The sequence below is a fragment of the Procambarus clarkii genome, chromosome 38, assembly GCF_040958095.1.
Source record: "Procambarus clarkii isolate CNS0578487 chromosome 38, FALCON_Pclarkii_2.0, whole genome shotgun sequence".
NCBI lineage: Eukaryota > Metazoa > Arthropoda > Malacostraca > Decapoda > Cambaridae > Procambarus > Procambarus clarkii.
In genome coordinates, this window is record NC_091187.1 from 5,726,523 (window position 1) to 5,746,425 (window position 19,903).

At 46.2% G+C, this 19,903-nt stretch overlaps 1 long non-coding RNA gene and 2 other non-coding genes across 4 annotated transcripts in view; all 3 read left to right on the top strand.

The window, feature by feature from the left end:
* LOC138372373 (uncharacterized) overlaps positions 1-19,903 on the top strand; it is a 369,640-nt gene that overhangs the window by 26,654 nt on the left and 323,083 nt on the right. The window lies entirely within an intron of this gene.
* Positions 14,705-14,778, top strand: TRNAN-GUU (transfer RNA asparagine (anticodon GUU)). Its single transcript has one exon. It is a non-coding gene; the product is annotated as a tRNA-Asn (tRNA).
* Positions 16,419-16,490, top strand: TRNAM-CAU (transfer RNA methionine (anticodon CAU)). Its single transcript has one exon. It is a non-coding gene; the product is annotated as a tRNA-Met (tRNA).

The following is a 19,903-nucleotide window of genomic DNA, read 5'->3' on the forward strand; positions in this document are numbered from 1 at the left end:
GCCACATCACCCTTCCCACCTCACTCAAATGTAGATATAATATCAGAGAGACGTAAGTTCTAATCAGTTGTGTATTTGTGAAGTCTTTGAAAATGTAATAAGTTTTACGAAACGCGCCCGTGTCGCGTCAGACTAGAAATAAAAATGAATTTTGGAGAAGTGATTTTTGATTTACCTCCAACAGTGAAGCGTAATGTACGAAAGATTGAGAAAATTCGTGTTAGAATTATTAATCTTACTTTTTCGGTCATATTTAATAATATATGTCTACAGGAAAGACTGCTACCAAAATATACTAATATATATATATATATATATATATATATATATATATATATATATATATATATATATATATATATATACATATATATATATATATATATATATATATATACATATATATATATATATATATATATATATACATATATATATATATATATATATATATATATATATATATATATATATATATATATACATATATATATATATATATATATATATATATATATATATATATATATATATATATATATATATATATTTATATATATACATATATATATATTTATATATTATTGGGAGTCAATAACCTCATATCATAACAGGTGGGGATTATTTCTTAGTTCTTTCTCAGCCAACTTGGAAGTGTCAACAAGAATCACTGCTGTCGTTGCTGAGCAGCAATATGAGCCCAGAGGTCCACTTTGGATAGTGGTTGTCCCTGTGAGGCTTTGGGCACCCCCAGCTCTACTGGTTCCTCCCCTCAACTGTGAAGGAAAGAAAGCTCTGCTTCTGGCACTTCACTGATGCCAGTAACACCCAGAGAGTCACCTGGTGAGGCCTTACATCAACCATACGTCCACCAACCATACCAGATTGAAGAAATATCATTTTTTTATATACAAGTAGGTGCATTGGGTTTATAAGATTACATAGCAATGATGTTTTTACATTCTTGTAAAGTCTTGTAAATTAGAACAGAAAGCAACTCAAGAGATAAAGAACACTCCAAAATATTTCTTCAAGTATGTGAAATCGTAATAAAAAATCTCCTCCAGTATTGGACCTACTACTATAAACAAAGGTTCATGCACAGAGGACGACAAGGAAATTAGTGTAAGCCTAAAAAATCCGTACGAGGGGGCATGTTTAGCAATCCTCACTAATACTAATTTGATTCACAGTGAGTAATCACACTAACAACCTATGTGTTTGGTAGTCCAATGCACACACCTCAGACAATCAGGCCACAACATGGAAAAGGACTGCAACCTGGAGTTCTGCTGAACACACGAGGGTTTCCTGAGGGTTCTACTGAAGCCGGACCAGGATTTTCACACAATCCCCCCCCCCCCCCATGCACTCTGAGGGATTTTCACACAATTCCCCATGCACTCTGGGGAGATTTTCACACAGTCCCCCCCCCCCTCCCATGCACTCTCGCTGTCATCTAGGAATGTTCAACCTCTGATGCTCCTCTTTTAATAGAGTAATGACACTAACATGTGATTACCCCCCCCCCCCATGCCACTTTGTCAGACTACATGGGGGGGGGGGAAGATTGTGTGAAAATCCTGGTCCGGCTTCAGTGGAAGCCTCAGGAAACCCTCGTGTGTTCAGCAGAACTCCAGATTGCAGTTCTTTTCCATGTCGTGGCCTGATTGTCTGGGGTGTGTGCGTGGGAATACCCACCACATAGGTTCGAATCCTCATCACGGCTCCTAAGGATTTTCTCACTAATTTCATTATTCCCATCCTGATTTGTATCTATATGTATTCGAGATAGAGTGACGGGCTTTAATTACTCTCGGTTCACTTCCACACCTGCAGAGGTAGGAAATAAACTTCTAAGTCAAAAATTAAAACATTTAATACAAATAAATGACGATGGCAAATATTGATATTAACTGAGGCTGGACCCACAACCCCTCAGTGTACTCTTCTTGAACTCTCCTCAACACTCCCGTTACACCATGTCACAAACATGTTGTTAATTATCTTATATCACACGTGACTGTCTCCTCTGTAACTGAGGTGAACCTTTGGTCAAAACTGTACATATATCTAATGTGCTCATGGGCTCAATATCTTCACCACATAATCTTCACTTCCTGGCCAAAAATAGTTACCAATAAATCAACATATGGTCAAACACTCCACATAATGGACAACAATAAATGGATACACTAACTTGCACATATATGTCTAATATTGGTAAGTCCCTTGATGATTGTTCATCAATTACATTCCCTGAGGTAATTAAGATCAGTCATTCTCGACACCAAGACAAAAGAATATTACATGCATGGAAAGGTATGAGCAGTTGGTCATAGGAGACACTACTAACGACCCGTTGTTGAGTGCCTTAAACACTCCACTGGGATGTTGGGGCAATGTTTACACTGATGCATCTGGCAGCGTGGCGCCTCCCTTGCTGGCTGAGACCCAGTAACAGTCTGGGCTTCACACTCTCCTCCAAATATATCAACCCAGCCTCTTGTTTACACACTGCTTTTGTAACTGTGTGCACCTGTGTACTGCTGTGTAACTATGTGCACCTGTGTACTGCTGTGTAACCATGTGCACCTGTGTACTGCTGTGTAACTATGTGCACCTGTGTACTGCTGTGTAACTATGTGCACCTGTGTACTGCTGTGTAACTATGTGCACCTTTGTACTGCTATGTAACTATGTGTACCTGTGTACTGCTGTGTAACTATATGCACCTGTGTACTGCTGTGTAACTATGTGCACCTGTGTACTGCTGTGTAACTATGTGCACCTGTGTACTGCTGTGTAACTATGTGCACCTGTGTACTGCTGTGTAACTATGTGCACCTGTGTACTGCTGTGGGAGTGGACGGGGGTTAGAGGGAAAGACCCGGCTTAAAAAAGGTGAAACGTATAAGAGTCAATATCTTCACTAGTTTATAATCACATCTCCACCATTCTAGTTCTCTTCACACAATGGGACTTTCCACCTGCAGAGTTCAGTACGGTCATCCCGTGCAATTGGTGTTTGCCAGAGATGAATTTATAATAATCTGACCCAATTAACATTCCTATATCTTTGATACGTTTAGATTTGTTTTATGGGTCAGCTAATTTGACTCGCTGCTGTTTTAATGTTTAATTGTGATCCCTAGACCTGGTACATGTAGGTCAGATGGGATTTTGTCCACGACTATAGAGAATACAGGTCTGAGGTAACCACCCAAGGGAATGTAGGGTTTGTCTTCCCTGTAGGGTTTAGGTCCACTGTTGGATAAAAACCCAAGTATATTCAGGGTGACCTGCATCACTGGTTTGAATTCCATTTGTTCTGCCGCCCTCTGTGTGACAAAGGTTTTCTTGGAACTCCATTAAAAAGCCGCTGACTAGTAGTTACGTTTTCCCCTGAAGCAGAGTTAACATGGCTGTTGGTAGGGTTGCAGCAGTGTTGGTTTGGGTCAGCATAGCCCCTGTACTGCCTTCCACTTGACAGTCGTTGTCTGCTGCAGTAGTTTAGGGTTTAACGCCGGGTGACGATGGAGTTGGTCTCCTACCGTCACCCCTTCACATTCCAGCCCGTTGTTGACGTGAGGAGGCTTGGTGGGCTGCTGTCAGAGTGTGATGCTCCATGGGACAGCATCTCCTCGGTCCTTTAGTAGCCTTATGCTTATAAAGGACTTACCCCATTGTCCTTTTGTGAGAGGGGCTTAGTGGGCAGCAGCCAGGGTGTGATGCTCCATGGGACAGTCCTCTGCCGTCTTTACTAATCATGCTGGATGCTATTTCTTCTTCCTCAGGTTTCGTTTTGCCTTCCCCCTCTTCTTCTTTCTAATTGTCATTTCCCGCCGATCTTTTGCATGGCTTCATTATTCTTTCGAACATCTTCTGTTTTGACGCCCGGATGTTTGGGGAGGCACACTTTCACCCGTAGAACTGTGGTCTCCGACGTTGTGAGGGAGGGGACGCCTTTATTGTCAATCCTCACCTGCGTTGCTGAACCCGATTTCGACGGACTGACGGTTCTTAAGGTGATGATTGCGGGGAGTATACTCATGATGCACCCCTGGGATGGGGGGGGGGGGATCTTGCCAGGTGTTCTATCTTCTAATTGTGGCTCCATGGTGGGTATGGGGGTTTATTCGTAAATTAAATTATTACCTGCTCATTCCAATGCCTCTGAATGATCCTCTTATAACTTCCCCAGGCTCGTGGGGTGGGCGACCAAGCCCCCGAGGCGGACTGTGTTGGAAGATTGGGCTCCTTAGCCCCCACTACATTGGGCGCAGACCAAGCTACTCCTTTGACTCCATCGACTAACCCCCTCCGGTCCCCTCCCACCTCTGTGGTTGGGTTGAGCTCCACGACCCCAGGGTTGGGCACCTCATCACCTTTTACCCCCCCCCCAACACTTACTGGGGGGGTGGTGCTTCATTCCAACCCCCCCAACCCCCCACAGCTGCACTCACATGATTCCTGCCAGTGCTAATATGTTCCACACCTTGTTTGGCCCTGCTACATGGACTAAATACTTTGATCTCAACCATCAGGATTCTACACAGCCTGATGATTTCTTCCTCCATAAACACCTCGATGATTCAGTGGATGCCTCTGTTTCTTTTAACCTCACCCGTACTGGTTCATGTGTCATTGCTGCTCCTTCTCAGGAAGCAGCTGCCCACTTAGCCATATTGTCCAGCATTGGGGAGACCCCTGTTAGGATCTCCAAAAATGCCCGGTTAAATGTCAGTATTGGCACTGTTATCCGCCCGCACTATGTTGCGGCTGGTGTTAGGGACCTGAAAGACTGCCACGAGGATATTAAACATATCCTTGCAGCCCAAGGCCATTCTGTCCTCCAGGTTGATACGTTCACTTTGAACTGGACAAAGTACTGGAACGTTGGACATGTTTATTTAAACTTTGAACTTTTGGGGCCTGACAGCTGAGAGAACAGCGCTCAGCATTCGTAGTCCTGAGATTTCGGGTTCGATCCCAAGTGGAGGCGGACACAAATGGGCAGAGTTTCTTTTACCCTGATGCGTCTGTTCACCTAGCAGTAAATAGGTACCTGGGAGTACCTATTTACCTCGACATCACCTGGCTGTCGAGGTGATGACTCGCCTTTCCTTCAACGACGGTTTTAATTTATGATTGATGCCGTGTCGTCTTGGGCCACCAATCATGGCTTCAAGTTCTTTACAACTAAAACTTGTGCTATGACTTTTACTTAGAGGCAGGTCGTTCATCCCCCTTTGTCGCTCTATTGTTATCCCCTTGTGTACAAAGATTCTGCTAATCTTTTGAGGTTAATCTTTGACACTTGTTTGTCTTGGTCGCCCTATATCTCTTACCTCTGAGTTGAATGCTCTAAGGCCCCTAACTGATATAAGGTCTTGTCTCATACTTGGGGAGCGGACAGGCGCATGCTCCTCTTTCTACATTCATCTCTCTTACTGTCTAAACTGGATTATGGTTGCTCTGTTTACTCATCTACTTCTCCTTCTACTCTTCACCGTTTGGATGCTCTGCACCATACTGGGTTGCTCCTCAGATCTGGTGCCTTTCTTTCGACTCCTACCCTAAGCCTGTGATCGCTAACGCCCAAACTGGCGTCCTGTCTCTACAGGATCAACATGATCGCTACTGTCTTCGCTACCTTGCACGGTCCCTTACTCTCGTTAATGTCGTACTTTAACCTTTACTCCTCTTGTGGTCCCCTGTTCCCTTTCACCACTTACCTCTTTCTGTACGATTGTCTCGCATACAAGATTCTCTTTCGGTTCGTGTTTCCAATATTTCTCTTCATGTCGTTCCGTCCTTGCCCCTTTGAAGGGTTCCCTTTCCTTAGTTTTGTAAAACTTTGACTCACGTGACTAAAGCTTTACCCCTCCTACAGGGGAGGGGGGGGGGGGGTAAGAGGAGTAAAGTCTGGGTCTAAATCTAAGTACAGAAGGGTCTAAGTCTGCCGACGGTGTAGGCTACTCTGTTGTTTTTCCTGACAACACCTATATGTGTCGCCTGCCTCCGGAGACTAGCATCTTCATGGTGGAACTTTATGCTATTTTGTATGTCCTTCGTCACTGCTTTCTCGCTGTCAACTCTCCTTTGTTGTTGTAGTTGACACTCACAGTGCCCTCATGGCTCTGGAGTGCTTTAATCCAGTCCATCCTGTAGTAGTCGAAACTCAACATTGGCTGTTTCTTATCTCTAGTAGATTGAAGACTGTGGAGTTTTGCTGGGTTCCCAGCCATATTGGCGTGTCCTTAAATGAGCGTGCAGACGCTGCCGCTAAGGAGGCTCTCCACACTTGTGCCATCTCCCGTAAAGGTATCCTCTATTCCAACTTCTACCCAGTTATTCATTCCTCAATCCTTGCCCGTTGGCAGGGTCGTTTGTCTTCTGTTACTGGTAAAATAAGTAAAGTAAAGTAAATTTTATTCAGGAAAGTACATACATAGTTGATTTACAAACATAATGTTGGATTTATAAATAAAGGTAGTACATACAATACCTAAAGCCACTAGTACGCAAAGCGTTTCGGGCAAGGTGTGTGGGGGGGGGGGAAACTTAGACTAAAACTTAATAGTAATTGGGATTTGGTATAAATTATGTTGAAAAAAAATAAAAAAAGGGGGGAACATGGCAGAAATCAGCAATTGTACAAGTTGGTAAACAAACAGCATTGTTTAAAAAAATAGCAAGACATGGGGTTGACATATTGGGGTTAAGGTAGGTTACATGGAGTTAATTAGGTAGTACTTGGTTTTACTCTTAAACTGGTTGAGGGAGGTACAGTCTTTGACATGATTGGGAAGGTCGTTCCACATTCTGGGTCCCCTGAATTGTAGAGCATTTCTAGTTTGGTTAAGTCGCACTCTTGGAATATCAAATAGGTATTTGTTTCTGGTGCGATGCCCATGAGTTCTGTTACAACCTTCTAGGAAGCTTCTAAGTTCAGGATTGACATTGCAGCTCAGAGTTTTAACTATATTGAGTACACATGAGAGAATGTGCAGTGACTTAATATCTAACATATTTAAAGATTTGAGTAAGGGTACCGAGTGCTGTCTGGGGCCAGAGTTAGATATTGTTCCAATAGCAGCTTTGTGTTGAATAATTAGAGGGCATAAGTGATTTTGTGTACTAGAACCCCAAGCACAGAGACCATAATTGAGATAAGGATAGATGAGAGAGTAATAGAGAATCACCAGGCCATGGCGAGGTATCTGATCTTAGAAAGAATGCCAACAGTTTTAGAAACTTTTTTTGAAATATTTAGAATGTGTCCCTGGAAATTCGGCTTGTGTTCTATGAGAACACCAAGGAATTTTCCATCTACTTTGTTACAAATTTGGATATTGTTTATCCTGAGATGAATTTAATTTGAGGATTTATTGCCAAACAAAATATAGAAAGTTTTGTCAATGTTGCGAGTGATTTTGTTGGCAGTTAGCCAGAGATGGACTTTATTTAGTTCAGTATTTACTGTGACATTTAGAGCAAAAGGGTTAGGACTGGAGAAAATGAAGGGTGTGTCCTCAGCAAAAAGAATTGGTTTGAGGTGTTGGGAGGCATTTGGAAGGTCATTAATGTAGATGAGAAAGAGGAGAGGGCCAAGTATGCTGCCCTGAGGAACACCAATGTTGATGGGTAGCGTGGAAGAAATTGAATTATTCACAGAAACATACTGAAGCCTGTCAGTAAGGTAAGATTGAAGGTATTGCAGGGAGTGACCTCTGACTCCATAATGATGTAATTTAAGAAGAAGGTTTTGATGGTTGACAGTGTCAACAGCCTTACGCAGGTCCACAAATACCCCAACAGGGAACTCATTTTTATCAAGAGCTGCATGTATCAAGTTAATCATACTAATAAGTGCATCGTTAATGCTTTTTTAGGCGGTCTGAAGCCATATTGACAAGAGCTAAGTATATTGTGTTTAGCTAGATAAGAGTAAAGCTGCTTGTAGATTAGTTTTTCAAATATTTTTGACAAGTTAGGCAGAATTGATATAGGTCTGAAGTTGTTGACATCAGTGAGATCACCACATTTATGGACTAGGGTTACTCTCGTTTTTTTTAGAATAACTGGAAAGGTTTGGAGTTCAAGTGACTTGTTGTAGAGCAATGCAATGGCAGGGGCTAAAGATCTGGAGGCTTTTTTGTAGATTAGAGTTGGTATCTACACCAGTATCTGGTATCTGGTTGGTACCTGAGCACTACACCAGAAATAAATACAGTTTTGATATTCCTAGAGTACGACTTAATCAAACTAGAAATGCTCTACAAATCAAGGGGCCCAGAATGTGGAATGACCTTCCCAACCATGTTAAAGACTGTACCTCTCTCAACCAGTTTAAGATAAAAACGAAGCTATACCTAATAAATTCCCTGTAACCTACCTTACCCTTCTATTGTCAACCAATGTTTTTTTTTTTTTTAAAGAGCGCTGTTTGTCGACATAATTGTATTTGTGCTGCTTTTTCAGCTATGTTTTCATTTCTTGTTTTCATTCTACTCTTTATGCTCAATTAGTATTAAGCTTGTCATTTAAGTTTTTCATGCCCGAAACGCTTTGCGTAATAGTGGCTTTAGGCATTGTATGTACTAGCTCTACCTATAAGTCAACCAATCTTTGTAAAAATTTCTTGTATGTATGTACCTTACCTAAATAAACATTTTATTATTTATTTTTATTTTATCTCAGCAAGGGCACTAGACTTGATCTTAAGGGAAAGGATTCCCTCATTTACATCAGTGGAATTAGCGGGCGTTAGGTAGAGAGACTATGGGTAGTTACCTGTAAGATAGTCCTGAACATTAGTACTGGAAGATGGAATATCATTAGCAATGGATGACCCAATGGATGAGAAGAACCTATTGAATTCAATAGCAGTATCAGTGGCTGAAAGCAGACCATCGTTATTGGACAGGATTATTGGTACAGTTTTCTGTATACTGTACGGAGTGCTGTATACTGTACGGGGTTCTGTATACTGTACGGGGTTCTGTATACTGTACACTGTTCTGTATACTGCATGGACGTTCTGTATACTCTACACTTGTTCTGTATACTGTACGAGGTTCTGTATACTGTACGCTGTTCCATATACTGTACGTTGTTCTGTATACTGTACGCTGTTCCATATACTGTACGTTGTTCTGTATACTGTACGCTGTTCAGTATCCTGCTTGCTGTTCTGTATGATGTACACTGTTCTGTATATTGTACGGGGTTCTGAATACTGTACAAGGTTCTGTATACTGTACAGGGTTCTGTATACTGTACAAGGTTCTGTATACTGTACAATGTTCTGTATACTGTATAGGGTTCTGTATACTCTATGCTGTTCTGTATACTGTACGGGGTTCTGCATACTGTACACTCTTCTGTATATTGTACACTGTTCTGTATACTGTACACTGTTCTGTATACTGTACACTGTTCTGTATACTGTACACTGTTCTGTATACTGTACACTGTTATGTATACTGTTTACTGTACGGGGTTCTGTATACTGAATGCTGTTCTGTATACTATACGGTGTTCTGTATACTGTACATTGTTCTGTATACAGTACGTTGTTCTGTATACTGTACGCAGTTCTGTATACTGTACATTGTTCTGTATACAGTACGGATTCTGTATACTGTTTACTGTTCTGTATACTGTACGCTATTCTGTATACTATACATGGTTCTGTATACTCTACAAGGTTCTGCATCCTGTACAGGGTCCTGTATACTGTACGGGGTTCTTTATTCTGTACACTGTTCTGTATGCTGTGGCTTGCTGTGTTAGTCCTGGGGCCCTCAACCGTTCCTGGTATGGGAGCCACCATGCCCCGTCTAGCTTGCTGTGTTAGTCCTGGGGCCCTCAACCGTTCCTGGTATGGGAGCCACCATGCCCCGTCTAGCTTGCTGTGTTAGTCCTGGGGCCCTCAACCGTTCCTGGTATGGGAGCCACCATGCCCCGTCTGGCTTGCTGTGTTAGTCCTGGGGCCCTCAACCGTTCCTGGTATGGGAGCCACCATGCCCCGTCTGGCTTGCTGTGTTAGTCCTGGGGCCCTCAACCGTTCCTGGTATGGGAGCCACCATGCCCCGTCTGGCTTGCTGTGTTAGTCCTGGGGCCCTCAACCGTTCCTGGTATGGGAGCCACCATGCCCCGTCTGGCTTGCTGTGTTAGTCCTGGGGCCCTCAACCGTTCCTGGTATGGGAGCCACCATGCCCCGTCTGGCTTGCTGTGTTAGTCCTGGGGCCCTCAACCGTTCCTGGCATGGAAGCCACCATGCTGCGTCTGGCTTGCTGTGTTAGTCCTGGGGCCCTCAACCGTTCCTGGTATGGAAGCCACCATGCCCCGTCTGGCTTGCTGTGTTAGTCCTGGGGCCCTCAACCGTTCCTGGTATGGGAGCCACCATGCCGGCTTGCTGTGTTAGTCCTGGGGCCCTCAACCGTTCCTGGTATGGAAGCCACCATGCCCCGTCTGGCTTGCTGTGTTAGTCCTGGGGCCCTCAACCGTTCCTGGTATGGAAGCCACCATGCCACGTCTGGCTTGCTGTGTTAGTCCTGGGGCCCTCAACCGTTCCTGGTATGGAAGCCACCATGCCCCGTCTGGCTTGCTGTGTTAGTCCTGGGGCCCTCAACCGTTCCTGGTATGGGAGCCACCATGCCCCGTCTAGCTTGCTGTGTTAGTCCTGGGGCCCTCAACCGTTCCTGGTATGGGAGCCACCATGCCGGCTTGCTGTGTTAGTCCTGGGGCCCTCAACCGTTCCTGGTATGGAAGCCACCATGCCCCGTCTGGCTTGCTGTGTTAGTCCTGGGGCCCTCAACCGTTCCTGGTATGGGAGCCACCATGCCGGCTTGCTGTGTTAGTCCTGGGGCCCTCAACCGTTCCTGGTATGGAAGCCACCATGCCCCGTCTGGCTTGCTGTGTTAGTCCTGGGGCCCTCAACCGTTCCTGGTATGGAAGCCACCATGCCACGTCTGGCTTGCTGTGTTAGTCCTGGGGCCCTCAACCGTTCCTGGTATGGAAGCCACCATGCCCCGTCTGGCTTGCTGTGTTAGTCCTGGGGCCCTCAACCGTTCCTGGTATGGGAGCCACCATGCCCCGTCTAGCTTGCTGTGTTAGTCCTGGGGCCCTCAACCGTTCCTGGTATGGGAGCCACCATGCCGGCTTGCTGTGTTAGTCCTGGGGCCCTCAACTGTTCCTGGTATGGGAGCCACCATGCCACGTCTGGCTTGCTGTGTTAGTCCTGGGGCCCTCAACCGTTCCTGGTATGGGAGCCACCATGCCACGTCTGGCTTGCTGTGTTAGTCCTGGGGCCCTCAACCGTTCCTGGTATGGGAGCCACCATGCCACGTCTGGCTTGCTGTGTTAGTCCTGGGGCCCTCAACCGTTCCTGGTATGGGAGCCACCATGCCCCGTCTGGCTTGCTGTGTTAGTCCTGGGGCCCTCAACCGTTCCTGGTATGGGAGCCACCATGCCACGTCTGGCTTGCTGTGTTAGTCCTGGGGCCCTCAACCGTTCCTGGTATGGGAGCCACCATGCCGCGTCTGGCTTGCTGTGTTAGTCCTGGGGCCCTCAACCGTTCCTGGTATGGGAGCCACCATGCCCCGTCTGGCTTGCTGTGTTAGTCCTGGGGCACTCAACCTTCCTGGTATGGGAGCCACCATGCCCCGTCTGGCTTGCTGTGTTAGTCCTGGGGCCCTCAACCGTTCCTGGTATGGGAGCCACCATGCCCCGTCTGGCTTGCTGTGTTAGTCCTGGGGCCCTCAACCGTTCCTGGTATGGGAGCCACCATGCCGCGTCTGGCTTGCTGTGTTAGTCCTGGGGCCCTCAACCGTTCCTGGTATGGGAGCCACCATGCCCCGTCTGGCTTGCTGTGTTAGTCCTGGGGCACTCAACCTTCCTGGTATGGGAGCCACCATGCCCCGTCTGGCTTGCTGTGTTAGTCCTGGGGCCCTCAACCGTTCCTGGTATGGGAGCCACCATGCCCCGTCTGGCTTGCTGTGTTAGTCCTGGGGCCCTCAACCGTTCCTGGTATGGGAGCCACCATGCCCCGTCTAGCTTGCTGTGTTAGTCCTGGGGCCCTCAACCGTTCCTGGTATGGGAGCCACCATGCCGGCTTGCTGTGTTAGTCCTGGGGCCCTCAACCGTTCCTGGTATGGGAGCCACCATGCCACGTCTGGCTTGCTGTGTTAGTCCTGGGGCCCTCAACCGTTCCTGGTATGGGAGCCACCATGCCACGTCTGGCTTGCTGTGTTAGTCCTGGGGCCCTCAACCGTTCCTGGTATGGGAGCCACCATGCCACGTCTGGCTTGCTGTGTTAGTCCTGGGGCCCTCAACCGTTCCTGGTATGGGAGCCACCATGCCCCGTCTGGCTTGCTGTGTTAGTCCTGGGGCCCTCAACCGTTCCTGGTATGGGAGCCACCATGCCACGTCTGGCTTGCTGTGTTAGTCCTGGGGCCCTCAACCGTTCCTGGTATGGGAGCCACCATGCCGCGTCTGGCTTGCTGTGTTAGTCCTGGGGCCCTCAACCGTTCCTGGTATGGGAGCCACCATGCCCCGTCTGGCTTGCTGTGTTAGTCCTGGGGCACTCAACCTTCCTGGTATGGGAGCCACCATGCCCCGTCTGGCTTGCTGTGTTAGTCCTGGGGCCCTCAACCGTTCCTGGTATGGGAGCCACCATGCCCCGTCTGGCTTGCTGTGTTAGTCCTGGGGCCCTCAACCGTTCCTGGTATGGGAGCCACCATGCCGCGTCTGGCTTGCTGTGTTAGTCCTGGGGCCCTCAACCGTTCCTGGTATGGGAGCCACCATTCCCCGTCTGGCTTGCTGTGTTAGTCCTGGGGCACTCAACCTTCCTGGTATGGGAGCCACCATGCCCCGTCTGGCTTGCTGTGTTAGTCCTGGGGCCCTCAACCGTTCCTGGTATGGGAGCCACCATGCCACGTCTGGCTTGCTGTGTTAGTCCTGGGGCCCTCAACCGTTCCTGGTATGGGAGCCACCATGCCGCGTCTGGCTTGCTGTGTTAGTCCTGGGGCCCTCAACCGTTCCTGGTATGGGAGCCACCATGCCCCGTCTGGCTTGCTGTGTTAGTCCTGGGGCCCTCAACCGTTCCTGGTATGGGAGCCACCATGCCCCGTCTGGCTTGCTGTGTTAGTCCTGGGGCCCTCAACCGTTCCTGGTATGGGAGCCACCATGCCACGTCTGGCTTGCTGTGTTAGTCCTGGGGCCCTCAACCGTTCCTGGTATGGGAGCCACCATGCCACGTCTGGCTTGCTGTGTTAGTCCTGGGGCCCTCAACCGTTCCTGGTATGGGAGCCACCATGCCCCGTCTGGCTTGCTGTGTTAGTCCTGGGGCACTCAACCGTTCCTGGTATAGGAGCCACCATGCCCCGTCTGGCTTGCTGTGTTAGTCCTGGGGCCCTCAACTGTTCCTGGTATGGGAGCCACCATGCCCCGTCTGGCTTGCTGTGTTAGTCCTGGGGCCCTCAACCGTTCCTGGTATGGGAGCCACCATGCCCCGTCTGGCTTGCTGTGTTAGTCCTGGGGCCCTCAACCGTTCCTGGTATGGGAGCCGATTTAGTTCTGAGATGCTTTTTGTCGCTCTGTGTTGTACTTTCTCCACAGCAGATATGTTGTGAAGCTGAGGCCTCTATGCTTGATACAGCAGTCCAAATGTGGCCGCACCAGAGATGTTTACAGTTCAATAACTTTATTTTCCTTGAAAATAAAGTTGACTTTCTTACTAGTGTTCCCAATTGTTGTGCAACTTTCAATGACTGGTCCCCGTGGCGCAGTGGTGAAACACTATCCCCAGCACTTCGCGAACAGTATAGTCTGGGTTCGTATCCTGGCTGGGTTCGTATCCTGGCTGATTGACTGGGTTCCAATCCTTAACATTATGCCTCTTCACCCAGCAGTGAAACGATTTGACGGGTCGTATTCCGGAGTTATTAATTAAGATTAATATTAATCTTAGGACTTAGCCGTATTAGGATAAAGGACCTGCCCGAAATGCTATGCGTACTAGTGGCTTTACAAGAATGTAAAAACTGGTGGACCATCCAAGTAGTAGGCGTCCATCTGTCTCAGGAGACTATGGAGTTCCGTTCTGGTTGTCAGTCTGGAGTGGCCTCACCAGGGCACAAAGCCAGGGTAGGTTGATAAGGGGGAGAAGCTGTCACCCATGCAGCAGGTCCCCCTCTCCACAGCACAGAACGTCTCCATTGTAAAGGCAAGCGCCAATAAGATTGGTTCCAGCGCCGTCGCAGGAACTGTCAGAACGAGGTTGAAGGCAACAAGGAACTGCCCCCAGGGGGCTCCACCTCCGGAGTTAACCTGGAAGTTGGTACAAGAAGGCACAGGGACTCCAACCCCAGAGTCTTTTTTGTTGTTGTTACTCTTTTTTGTGGGGGAAAAGGAGGAAAATTAGGAAAAATGGGGGAACCATTGACAAGCTGCCGGCTTCCCGTCTCCGTCGTGACCACTAGACACAAGGTTACTTTAGGCATTAGGACACTATAGGAATTATCATCATCAGGAAAAGATCATCGAGGCAAATGGGGGGACCTTCGACAAGCCGCCGGCCTCCTGTCCTCATCGAGGCCAGTATTAGTAGCTCTCAAGTAAACTCAGATAATTATTACACTTCGATATCTAAGTAATTCCGCCTTATTACAAATTTGTTTAGTACGTTCCTCGAGCCTCCGTGGCACAATTGGTTAGCGCGTTCGGCTGTTAACCGAAAGGTTGGTGGTTCGAGCCCACCCGGGGGCGATTATTTAGGCCAACTCTAGGGGTTGACCTCAGACAAGACCGACATAACACACTTGACAGCGATGTCACACTTGGCCCCGTGATCCAGCCCGTCTTCCTAAAGTCTGCCAACGTCAACAAACTCTCGCGCGTAAGTGACCTTATCCTAACACAACAGAGAACGGCACAGTATGTCAACGTCGCGACCCATCCTCCTGTTTACACAGTAGTTGTTGTATATGCTCCATAGTACAAACGTTGACGTACTAAGTCATTACATAATGGAATATATTGTCAATAGACTATACTAAACACTTTATAGTCTGAATTAAATAAATAAATAAATAAATATGTTTATTCAGGTAAGGTATATACATACAAGTGATGTTACATTAATGGATTGATATATAGATAGAGCTAGTACATACAATGCCTAAAGCCACTATTACGCAATGCGTTTCGGGCAGGAAAAACATTAATATCTAGAACTTAATACTAATTGAGTATAAAGAATAAAAAGTGTTGAGAACAAATACAAATAAAGATAAAAAAAAAGGGGGAACATGACTGAAAAAGCAGCACAAATACAATAGGTTGACAAACAGTGTTGATTAAAAAAAAATTAATTAATTCTTAATTATAGTCTTAATTATAGACTGTCTTTATAGTCTGAAGTGAAGTATATAGTTCTTATCACTTTATAGTCTGAACAAAAAAGGCTAAAAAAAAATATATATATATTCCTAGGTCTAGTATAGCACACATATATGTACAATATTAGGCCTCTGATAGCGTGTATTAGGCCTAGGAAGGTTCAGTCGGTTAAGGTTGTCTTTGCAACATAAATATAAAACCTTTTTCCAGTTTGTCTAAATTCAATAGTACAAATTTCTACTTTATAATTGCTTTGTACGTCGATATATTAACTTTGGTCCTCATCGTTACTATAAGTACTACCAACACAAGAGGATGGGCTGCAGTTTCACGAGCCGCTACCATTTTCTAGTACGACAATTGTTGGTCTCGGGAAGAGTATTCGTCAAAAGGCGCCGTTCTATTAGGAGGGCGGGTTGAACATCTACATACCGAGTTTTGGCGGCATAACACAACAATTTAGAAAATAATATATAATTATAAACAGCCTCCCAGTCTTTCGAAGCTCATCAACTTTTTAATATGTGTAAAGTCGCCAAAGATTGAGATAACATGTTCGTAAGTACTTGCGTAACTGACTGATGAATCTCGGTCCAGACACTAAATATAATTCTAATGCTTGGAATGTTTACATGCAAGAAGAGTTGCTATAGACCTCAACAAACACGACAGATCAGCCTCCAGGGCTGAGTGGATCCCATACTTATCCTGTAGACCCCATGTATACCTATCCTGTGAGCGTTAGTGCCTCCAATACATGTCCTGTTCATGAGTGGTAGTGAACCCATACCCATCGTGTGCAGCAGTGATCACATACCCATGCTATGATGTATGTCATACGCAGCTGGCTGTGCCCAGTAACCATGATGTGCGCATCCCATGCGCAAGATCAGTGCGTACTGGTGCATTACTGCGCAGAAACACTGATACTTTTATTTATGAAGAAAATATTACCAATTACAATATTATAAAAGATGTATAAAATGTATCATCCAAATAACACCAGCAGCAGAGTGGCGCAGTGGAAGCGTGCTGGGCCCATAACCCAGAGGTCCGTAGATCGAAACTACGCTCTGCTACGAAATTGTTTTAAAGTATTTTATTCATGTTTTTTCATTACAAATGTAGGTACATAGCAGTGTCTTGCTACCCCCTTCAATATAAGTAATTACAAATTACAGGTTGAGCTAGCTATATGTTAAAAAATAAAGGCACAATAACGAATGTGGGAGATTTGTACCTGAATTTACCTGTCTCTAGTGTCCTCGACGGATAGTGGAAGCCATCGGCTTGTCAAAGATCCTCCCCCCTCCCCCCATGGTTCATGAGGATTGTTTCTGTTTGGATTTTGAACTGAGGTAATATCTTGGTATTTAACGACTTCGCCGGTTACCACACCTTCCCTCACCTCACCTTACCTTGCCTCACCTTACCTTACCTCACCTTACCTCACCTCACCTCACCTTACCTCCCCTTACCTCACCTTACCTCACCTTACCTTACCTCACCTTACCTTACCTTGCCTCACCTTACCTCACCTCCCCTTACCTCACCTTACCTCCCCTTACCTCTCCTTACCTTACCTCCCCTTACCTCACCTCACCTTGCCTCACCTTACCTCACCTTACCTTACCTCACCTTACCTCATCTCACCTCACCTTACCTCATCTTACCTTGCCTCACCTTACCTTACCTTACCTTGGGAGCCGGTCGGCCGAGCGGACAGCACGCGGGATTTGTGATCCTGTGGTCCCGGGTTCGATCCCGGGCGCCGACGAGAAACAATGGGCAGAGTTTCTTTCACCCTATGCCCCTGTTACCTAGCAGTAGAATAGGTACCTGGGAGTTAGTCAGCTGTCACGGGCTGCTTCCTGGGGGTGGAGGCCTGGTCGAGGACCGGGCCGCGGGGACACTAAAGCCCCGAAATCATCTCAAGATAACCTTACCTTACCTTACCTCACCTTACCTCACCTAACTTCACCTTACCTTACTTTACCTCATCTTACCTTACCTCACCTTACCTTATATTACCTTACCTTACCTCATCTTACCTCACCTTACCTTACCTTACCTCACCTTACCTCACCTTACCTTCCTTCACCTTACCTCACCTCACCTCACCTCACATTACCTGACCTTACCTTACCTCACCTTACCTTACCTCACCTTACCTTACCTTACCTGACCTTACCTCACCTCATCTTACCTCACCTCACCTTATCTTACCTTACCTCACCTCACCTTACCTTACCTCACCTTACCTCACCTTATCTTACCTTACCTTACCTCACCTTACCTAACCTTACCTCACCTTACCTTACCTTACCTTATCTTACCTTACCTCACCTCACCTTACCTTACCTTACCTCACCTTACCTTACCTCACCTTATCTTACCTTACCTTACCTTACCTTACCTCACCTTACCTTACCTCACCTTACCACACCTTACCTTACCTTACCTTATCTTACCTTACTTCACCTTATCTTACCTTACCTCACCTTACCTTACCTCACCTTACCTCACCTTACCTTACCTTACCTCACCTTACCTTACCTCACCTTACCTCACCTCACCTTACCCTACCTCACCTTACCTTACCTCACCTTACCTCACCTTACCTTACCTTACCCTACCTCACCTTACCTTACCTCACCTTACCTCACCTTACCTCACCTTACCTTACCTCACCTTACCTTACCTCACCTTACCTCACCTTACCTTACCTTACCTTACCTCACCTTACCTTACCTTACCTCACCTTACCTCACCTCACCTTACCTTACCTTACCCTACCTCACCTTACCTCACCTTACCTTACCTTACCTTACCTTACCTCACCTTACCTTACCTTACCTTACCTTACCCTACCTCACCTTACCTTACCTCACCTTACCTCACCTTACCTCACCTCACCTTACCTTACCTTACCTTACTTCACCTTACCTCACCTTACCTTACCTTACCTCACATTACCTTACCTCACCTTACCTTACCTTACCTCACCTTACCTTACCTTACCCTACCTCACCTTACCTTACCTTACCTCACCTCACCTTACCTTACCTTACCTTACCTCACCTTACCTTACCTCACCTTACCTCACCTTACCTTACCCTACCTTACCTAACCTCACATCCTCACAGATATTTTTCCTTTATTGATTTTCTCTCATCATGCCTCAGTTGTCAGTTGATGATGTATGATGAAGTGGATGAATGTATGACTGTTGAGTTCTTCATTAAGCAGGAAGAGTCGTGGCCAGACTGGGAGGTCGGACCCGGTGTTCACGCGGTCACCAGTTGGACCCGGTGTTCACGCGGTCACCAGTTGGACCCGGTGTTCACGCGGTCACCAGTTGGACCCGGTGTTCACGCGGTCACCAGTTGGACCCGGTGTTCACGCGGTCACCAGTTGGACCCGGTGTTCACGCGGTCACCAGTTGGACCCGGTGTTCACGCGGTCACCAGTTGGACCCGGTGTTCACGCGGTCACCAGTTGGACCCGGTGTTCACGCGGTCACCAGTTGGACCCGGTGTTCACGCTGTCACCAGTTGGACCCGGTGTTCACGCGGTCACCAGTTGGACCCGGTGTTCACGCTGTCACCAGTTGGACCCGGTGTTCACGCGGTCACCAGTTGGACCCGGTGTTCACGCTGTCACCAGTTGGACCCGGTGTTCACGCGGTCACCAGTTGGACCCGGTGTTCACGCTGTCACCAGTTGGACCCGGTGTTCACGCGGTCACCAGTTGGACCCGGTGTTCACGCGGTCACCAGTTGGACCCGGTGTTCACGCGGTCACCAGTTGGACCCGGTGTTCACGCTGTCACCAGTTGGACCCGGTGTTCACGCGGTCACCAGTTGGACCCGGTGTTCACGCGGTCACCAGTTCCAACTCTATACTGTCGATGTGAGCTTCCTTTTTCCATATATTGCCTACAAAACACTTTAGTTTTAATTCATTACTATTTTTCATCTATTTAATCAAATTTTATATGTTAAATCAAGTTTTATTTATCAATTTAATCAAGTTTTATATTGTCTCTTTTATCACATTATCTTTATTTGTTCAGTGATCATTTATTTATTAATCCAATCACCATTTTCTTGATATTTAATCACGTAAATTTATCTGTTTAATCACCTTTATTAATTATTCAATGACATAAGATTTTTTTGCCAACAGTTCGAACTCTCTCTATATGCATCTTCTTCTTTTTTCATTTAGTTAAATTATATTTAAGTTTTAATTATTCAATCGCAATTTTCATCCATTTAATCACATTTAAAAAATTCACCCACGTTTTATTGGACAATTACAGCAACTTTAATATATCTATTTATACCATTTTATCGACTTGTTAAAGTATCATTTACCAAAGCAATCACCAGTTTTAAGATATTTACTCACCTATATTGCTCTAGTTAATCACCTTTGTTAGCTGTTCAATCTCGTTTAATTTGTTTGTTCAGTCACGTTTTATTAATTCA